This window comes from Pipistrellus kuhlii, unplaced genomic scaffold (genome assembly GCF_014108245.1).
Source record: "Pipistrellus kuhlii isolate mPipKuh1 unplaced genomic scaffold, mPipKuh1.p scaffold_m20_p_3, whole genome shotgun sequence".
NCBI lineage: Eukaryota > Metazoa > Chordata > Mammalia > Chiroptera > Vespertilionidae > Pipistrellus > Pipistrellus kuhlii.
In genome coordinates, this window is record NW_023425529.1 from 61,811,862 (window position 1) to 61,820,686 (window position 8,825).

Consider the following 8,825-nt stretch of genomic DNA (forward strand, 5'->3'; position numbering starts at 1 on the left):
GAGAAAGCACATTCTAAACTGTATGGGAGATATATGCCCTGGGACATGGGAGCTAACATGAGGATGCAGTCCCGCGGGCACCTGGACTGGGAATTTCCAATCCCCAATCCCTAGACCTGTTATCTGGTCCTGGAGCTCCCAGAGGCACCTGCTGTCTCCTAGTATGACTCCCCCCAAGTCTGCATGACTTGTAACCTGTAATAAATGTTCCAAGTCCACTTTCCCATACCTCTAATTCCTACTTTTACATGTAATCTACCCAATAAAGCAGCTGGTTTATGGTATGGTGAACAGCAGATTTTTGTGGATGACCTGCTGTTCTCCCATAATGTTGGCATTATTGGAATAAACACTCATATATGAACCAATCCTTTCTCTGCTTAATTAGCTGAAGTAGTGACAGGCAGCCCGGACTTCTTGGTTGTCTATGTAAGGTTCGAGGTGCAGGAAATGGGAGCCAGAAACCAAGATATATTAAAAGGGAGGTTTATCCTGAAGTAATGAGCGAGATTCCTTATGGAGGAGGTAGAGAAACCAGGAAAACCAGAAGGGGAGGAGAAGAAGGAGAGACCACAGCCGGATTGCCTCCTGCAGAAGAGACAGTGTACATGAATGCAGAGTCCTTTTAAAGGAAGGAACAGGAACTGGTTGGGCACAGGGCTGAACGGGAAGGGTGGCCCCAGGGCACTTGGCACACGCTGATTGGTGGTTCAGTGTCTTGGGATGTCTCCAGTAGCAGATGCTGGTAGAGTCAACTCTGCCCACCAGTAGAGGATCTCACACTCTAGTTACAAACGGAAAGTTTCAGTAACTGGAAAATCATTCTCATGCCTAAGTGCCTGAGTGGAATAGAAAACATGAGGATTTAACACAGGTTGTAGAAGGTACAGTTTGCTGGATATGGTTCAGACAAACTACTCAATGTAATAAACTGTTAGACTGCGTAAATGCTAAGATCTCACTATAATATATGACCCCATACCTAGAGGAAAGCTAATGGAAGGCAATCAGGTAAAGAGGCAAACAACAGATCGGATTCAATAAAAAATGTAGACATACAAATTGGACTAATATATAAAAGAGAGGCTAGAAAATACTTATACTACATCTTTCCTGCCACGTTGATCATCAGAATGAGCTAGGGACATAGTTTAATTCTAAACCCTAACTCTATTACTATCTAATTTTTGCATTACTCTTTACTTCTTCATCCTTCCACGACTAACATTGAAAGAGTTTTTACCTAAACCTAAAACAGCATGCAAAAAAAAACCCCCAAAAAACAAACAAACAAACAAACAAAAAAACTATTAGTAGATGCCTTTGGCAGGAGACATGTCTGTTAAGTTAGGAAATGAAGAGACCATTATCTAGGAACTAACATTCAATTTACAATGTTTTTTCATTCCTTATAGACCACCCTGCAGTCTTAGTCTTGCTAATGATGAAGTTTCACAATGGTAAGAAGACCTGAAACTCAGAATACCAACTGGTTTATTAATATGATACTCTTTTCACTGTGGCTAACATATAGCCATTTCTTCTCCTCTATATCCTCAATTTCTCTAACTCTACTCTTTGTGATACAGTTCACTTTGACTTTCCATCTTGTGTTTCTTTAAATTCTATTAGCACCATCACTTTAATTAACCTGAGAGATAATATAAGCATTATGGTGAATCTATGCCAAAAATTGTGTTTGATATTTTTTAAGGCATCATTTCCAAATTTTGGCAGTTTTAAAGAGGTCTCTCCCCCCCCCCACACCCTTATCTTTAGAGTCATCTCTGTTCTCCAGATTTCTATTTGCTTTCCTGGTTTTAGAATATTTGATGTCCTTACTATTACCAACACTTGTAGTTCTGTTATTTGCTCTCTTGCCTTTGTCCTCTGGCCTTAGTCAGAAGTTTCACTCCAAGTAGTCTTTCATTGTATCTTTTGTTGTAACCTGTGAATAATTGCTTAAGGAAAGTTCTGGCATCTAATTAAATTTGACATTAATTGCTTTCTAACTTTGTTAGCTCTTATAAATGAAAGTGAGCAATTTATGGACTAATGGATTTTTTCTTAGGATGGAAAGTGATTCAAAACACTGGCATTCACACTGTGGTCTTCTCTATAGACATCACACAGTGTAATAGAAAAATAATAAAACATAAAAGCAGAACTGAATATAAATTATTAGACAATGTCCTAAAATGAAAAACCCTAAGTAAATGCAAAAAACAACAACAAAACCTCTCTTCAGTTAGTCATTTCTTAAAATTGCATTTAAAAAACAAAACTATTATAAGCCAAGCACTTTTCTTAGTGCTATAAATTCAGAGAGCTGTATAAGCTTTGACTTTGGTGAAACTACTGTGTGATTAAACATGTATATGAAATAATAATAAGCACTATTAAAGTAAAACTGATGAGCATCCTATGAAAACAATACATTTTCAGAAAATGAAAATATCAAATGTTAATAAGAATGGATTTGGTGTTAGGTGGTTGTATGAACCCTCCTTCACATGATAATTTTAAAAACGGAATACATTATTTTCAGAAAACAATAATGTAAAGGCATTGGAAAACATTTAAACACATACTGAAGCCCAAATAGAGTTGACTTTTGAAAAGCTGCAACTAGAAAGGGTAGATCATTAGTTTGTGACTTTCTGCTTATGAAGGTAGAAAATAATAACAAAAGCTGCAGGTTTACTTATGAGAGAAACACTTGAATGAGATAAAAAATGTGATTATATATAAACTCTGCTTAAATCCAGGAATGTGGCTAAATTATGCAGACAAGGGAGAGCCCAAGAGGCTCGGTGGTGTTACCTCCTAATTTTACCTGATAAATGTAAGTATCACCTCCTAATTTTTATAGATGAGAAAGGAAGTTACCATGATAAAATCTGTTTGTCCATGCTTTTCAAATTGAGTATATTTTCCAAGATTAAACAAAACACATTTTGGAGAGCAAAATAGTGCCCCCTCACAAACCTGACATCTCAGAAGAAAGCCAGAAACAGGCAGAACGGCTGGAAATTTGGAGCTGTTAGAAATAATGAGTCGCAGAGGGATAAAGCCCTCAAATCTAAGTAAACTATTTAAGTTCGTGGATAACCTCTAAATTGTGCAGGCACAGCAGAGGAGGTTCAATTAAAAGCCACAGAATTGATGAAAGAAAGCAAAGACATTACAAACCATGTAACATGGGTTGTAGTTTGTGTTTTGGCCAGTTTATTATCTAATTATCTACTGAGAACAAAGAAACAAATGTATAAGAATCACCAGAAAGAATTCAGAGTGGATGCAAGGTCATTATCTATAATACCCAGTTTTTGTATCTCAGGGCAAATATCCTTATTTACATGTCAATTAATTTGATTCTCAAAATAGCCTTATGAGATCAGTACCATCACTATCATCCACATTTTCTACACATGATAATGGAAAAATCATAGGGAATTTTTTTTTTTTTTTAGAAATTTCTAGTAAAGTGTATACTATTTAGATGGATAATTTAAAAAACACACAATAGTAATGAATGCAGTTCTGCCAAAGCAAATTATTGGCACTTTTTTGGGGGAGGGACAAATAATATGTTTTCACAGGTCAAAAACACTCACAAACTAACATTGGCAATATTTTTGTGATTAAAGAAGTTAAATAAACTGAGATATATCAGATATATGTATGTATGTATATATATATATATATTTATCTATATATATTAATAAACTTATATATTTCAATTTACTTATTTTTTTATTTTTCTGCCTATCAAACCACATTTATTCGGAAGTGCAGTGGCTTTCTATAAGATCAGAACAGAAATTAACAGTTTTTTCTACATATATATCACATTATTTCCTGGAATGTAGTTTTTAAATTTGACTGTCAATAAGGATTATTAGTAAAAATGTTAAAATTAAACTTATTATACTGACTCCAAAAGTTTTTTACTTTTTTGTTTTGATTGTTGTTTGACTTCTAAGCCAACAATATTATTTTCTCAAGTATTTTAATAAATTTAAAAGATGGGATAAATGTGAACACATCCATTATTTCTTCAATAGCCCCCTAAAAGCTGGCTGATACTAGTATTTTTTCATATCTGAACTGGAAGATAAAAAAAGTCCTTTCGCCTCTTCTGTGTTGTTGTCTGTGTTCTAATTCACTTTTCTCTGCATTTTTCTAAAAATCCATTGAGTAGCACTACTTTAGATTGCCCTTTCTCAGTCTAAAGTTTAATACTGACTAAATTTTAATTACTTATTCATAATAAATCCAACCTACTTTCTCATTTCACACTGCCTGCCACACAGGAAACTGTAATTTTAACAAACTTTCTCATATGCATTGAACCTTAATTAATAGTAAATAACATCTGTGTACTAATTATCCCAAATGCCTTAATTTTACTTATTTTCAGGTGTTATTTAAGCCCTATATGCAATCCTGAGTATTTTAGAGAACAACTTTAAGATAGTCTTCAAATCAAAATCATTTGGACTATTATTAAAATTATGCAGACTTGGTTGGTTACCAATTCCTGACAAAATGAGAAACTAGCAGGGGTGTTTGCCTTTCCACTTTGAATCTCAACCCTATGAGGGAAAGGGATCTTGACTGAATTCATGACTAAAAACCAAACATGGTTCCATAGCAAAATAAGTATGTAAATTAATTATTTAATTAATTAAATTTAATTTACTTAAAAAGTAAAAACAAAATATTGTTAGAAATCCTAGGGCGTCCATTTTGAGAGGGCAGTGTCAGCTCAATATACTATCAGTAAACATAGATGAGACATAGATTGAGAAAAAAATTATAAATTGTCTTGTGACATTATGCCTCCCTGAACATAATATAATATAACTATAATATAACACACACACATACACACACACACACACACACACACCAGAGGCCTGGTGCACAAAATTTGTGCATGGGGGGTGTGTCCCTCAGCCCAGCCTGCACCCTCTCCAATCCAGGACCCCTCGGGGAATCGGGGAATGTCCCACTGCCTGTTAGACATCATATACATACATATATATATATATATATATATATATATATATATATATATATATATGATATATCTCATTAGATAAAATAAAACACCTATTTAAAAAAATATATTAAAAATAAATATAAGAAAACATCCTTAAGGTAAAAATTATATGTAAAAATATCCAGTAAAAAATTTGTGAAGAAATATTAAGCAAGCCTTTTAAAGACATACACAAAAGAAGCCCTTCATCACTGCTACTGTTGAACAATTGCAGATATCCTGACCAATAAATTAAGATGAGAAATAGAAATGGATGTAAAAGAATGCAAGGAAATATGACAGTGTCATTATTTATAAACAATGTAATTATACTAAAGACAGGTAAATTAATAAACATAATGGTTTAAATGAGATTTTGGCAATTTCAACATAAAAAAATTCACAATTTCCAGATATATCAGCAATATCCAATTAGAAAATGTGAAAATAAATCAAATATATTTATGAAAAGAGGTATATTGAATATTTTTGAGTACTATGTAACTCTAAAAGTTTTTTTTTCTTGACCAATTATGACTTAAGTCATAATCATGGAAGAGTAAATATCTCAGAGTTTTTGTTTGTTTGTGTGTTTTGTTTTTTTTCATATTCTTGAAGTCCTTAAACAGAATAGTATTTCTGAAAATATTAAGAATCAACTTCAGATCTATTAAAATAGAAGATTCATTCATGGGGATCCTTAATCTATATTTGAACAACTATCTAATCATTATCACAGAAACAATCATAGCACTTTTAAATAAAAGTACACTTTCTCCAGCATACAAGTCTTGATTTCTAAACACCATTCTCTACTGGAATGAATCAGGAAGAAATATTTATGAACCCATACTGATATAAAGAAATAGTTGAATAAAGAAATAAATAGAATAAGAGACAAATCTTTCTTACAGAATTTCAAGTTATACTGTATATGTTGATACTCCCTTCTCTAGAAGGTGGAGTCTAATCCCTCTCCTCCTCCCCCTCAAGTATGACTTGCTTTTGGTGATTCACCTCCCAAGAATACTATCAAAAAAGAAGAAAAATAACTTTACAGTAGAGAAACCTGGAAGAAACTCCCTATCTAAATGGCCAAGGTTAACATCACTGGTGATGAGCTGTGTTGATTGCAGGTATCCTCTGATATGCTATGATGGAAATGACATTTTACTTGTGTTATGATAGATTTTTTAAAAATTCTAAGCAGACCCAAATTAAGAAACATTTCAAAAGAATGCATAGCCCATATACATCTTAAAACCACCAAGGTCATAAAAAAAAGAAGAAGTGATGATGTAAAATAATTATAGTCCAGAAGTTAGTAAAGAGACTTGTCTCAATATAGCACAGCATCCTAAATTGAATCCTAGCATAGAATAAAAGCATATGTGGAAAAGTAGTGAAATGTGAATAAAGCATAAAGTTGAACTGATGATATTGTACTAAATGTTAACTTTTTACTTTTTTGTTTGTTTTTTGTTAATCCTTGCTCAAGGATATTTTTCCATTGATTTTTAGAGGGAGTGGAAGAAAGAGGGAGTCAGAGAGAAACATCAATGTGAGAGATACGTATGGATTAGTTGCCTGCAAACATGATACATGGCCTTGACTAGAATTGAAACTGGGACCCTTTGGTCCTCAGACCCATGCTCTATCCACTGAGTCAAACCGGCTAAGGCTGTTAAGTTCTTACTTTTGATAAACGCACCACAGTAAACATAAGATGATAGCATTAGGTCTATGGAAACATTCTCTACCATCTTGGCAACTTTTCTGTATATCTAAAGTTATTACAAAATAACAAGTTTATTTAAAAATGCACTCCAATACACACACACACACACACACACACACACACACACACTGCTCAGAAGAGTTGGTGTAGGATTCGCTGACTTCCTGTTAGAGGAGTGACCCTTCGTCATTGTCAAAGGGGAAAAACGCATTGAAAGAGTTAAATAAGCAAAAAAGACATAATTCAAGATTACAGTAATAGGAGGTAAAGATTTAACTCAACTCTTCTGAAATGAAAGGTGGGAGAGTGTTTAAGCGCTAAAGTGAGTTCATGGGAATTTCTGGTGGGTACAGTGTGAGGGGGGAGGATGGTCAGTGTGATGAGGCCATCTGTGTTTGCTAATGATCATCTGTTGAAGTTAGGCTCTCACTCTCCCACAAAGACTGGGAGACAGAGGCACTATCATTCTGGATAATCACATTTCAAAGGGATGGGTTCCAGGGATGGGTTCCAGGTTCTTGAGAAAGGCATTCTTAGATTATAAAGCTGAAACAAGGCTGGGATAAAATTTGTATCTTAAAAGGGGAAGAGATAGATTTTATAATTACACCTCTTCTAAAGAAAATGCTCTGACATAAATACATGGTAAACACAAGATGAAAGAGAGGTTTTCTTAAATTACCAGTCTCTCATGCTAGGAATCATGGCTATTCAAAGCATGCTGTTTTTTTGTTTTTAAAATATATTTTATTGATTTTTAACAGAGAGGAAGAGAGAGGGATAGAGAGTTAGAAACTCCATGAGAGAGAATCATTGATCAGCTGCCTCTTGCACACCCCCCACTGGGGATGTACCTGCAACCAAGGTACATGCCCTGTACCTTGAAAGAGAGGTTTTCTTAAATTACTAGTTTCTTAAATTTCAGAGAAGCTGAGGGAATGGTAAGGTCATCTTGGTCAACCCTATTCTTTGTTCCCATGTAGAGAACTTTCCTTTCTTATAAAACTCAGGTCTCTCTTTGCTGCTTTACTAACTCCTGTCTAGAGGAGAAAGACGGTTGAAATTGACTCACCAGTTTGGGAATCAGACCTAGGAATGAGTCCTCAGCCTCATCTGTGTACTCCTCTGAGCTCTGCCTGCTTGCTTAGTGCCCACATTCTGCTCTGTCCTCTATTAACATTTAGCTCTGTAGATGCAGGCCAATAGTTTCCCGATGTGAAATGAAAAAGAAATTACATATACTCTTTCCCCACAGATCTTTGCCATTGTTTATCCCCATGGCATTGGTATTGTGTTTGGCTACATATTTGCTTTCACCAATGCAATATTGGAAAGAAGGGGCAGGCTTTAGGAAGGATCCTGTGATTGTACTTGCCCTTCTTATACTTCTAACATAAAAACAGCATGCTCTCGCCAAAACCAGTTTGGCTCAGTGGATAGAGCGTCGGCCTGCGGACTGAAGGGTCTCGGGTTCAATTCCGGTCAGGGCATACACCTTGGTTGCAGGCACATCCCCAGTGGGGGGTGTGCAAGAGGCAGCTGATCAATGATTCTCTCTCATTGTGTTTCTAACTCTCTATCCTTCTCTCTTCCTCTCTGTTAAAAATCATAAAATATATTTAAAAAAAAACAAAACAAAAAACAGCATGCTCTGGGTAGCCATGATTCCTAGCATGAGAGACTAGTAAGCAAGAGTAGGCTTTCCTTCCTCTGGCTGCCTGCACTGGCTTCCCTCTTACATCCAGAAGCCAGGCTTCCTTCTGGCACCCAAGACCTGGGCTTCCCTCCAGCCACTGGCAGGCACCCTGGACCTGGCTTACCTCACAGCTCCAGCTTCATCTGGGAAGTCATCCAGAAGGACATCCGGAAGGCAGCTGGTCTAATTAGCATATTATGCTTTTATTATTATAGATAATTCTAACATGACTTTATCTGTTACATTATTTTATTTCTCACTTTATTCAAATTATTTTATTCCAGATAAGTAGACTCACCAGTGGGACAATTTAGAAGAAAAAAAACTTAATAAGGAAATAAACT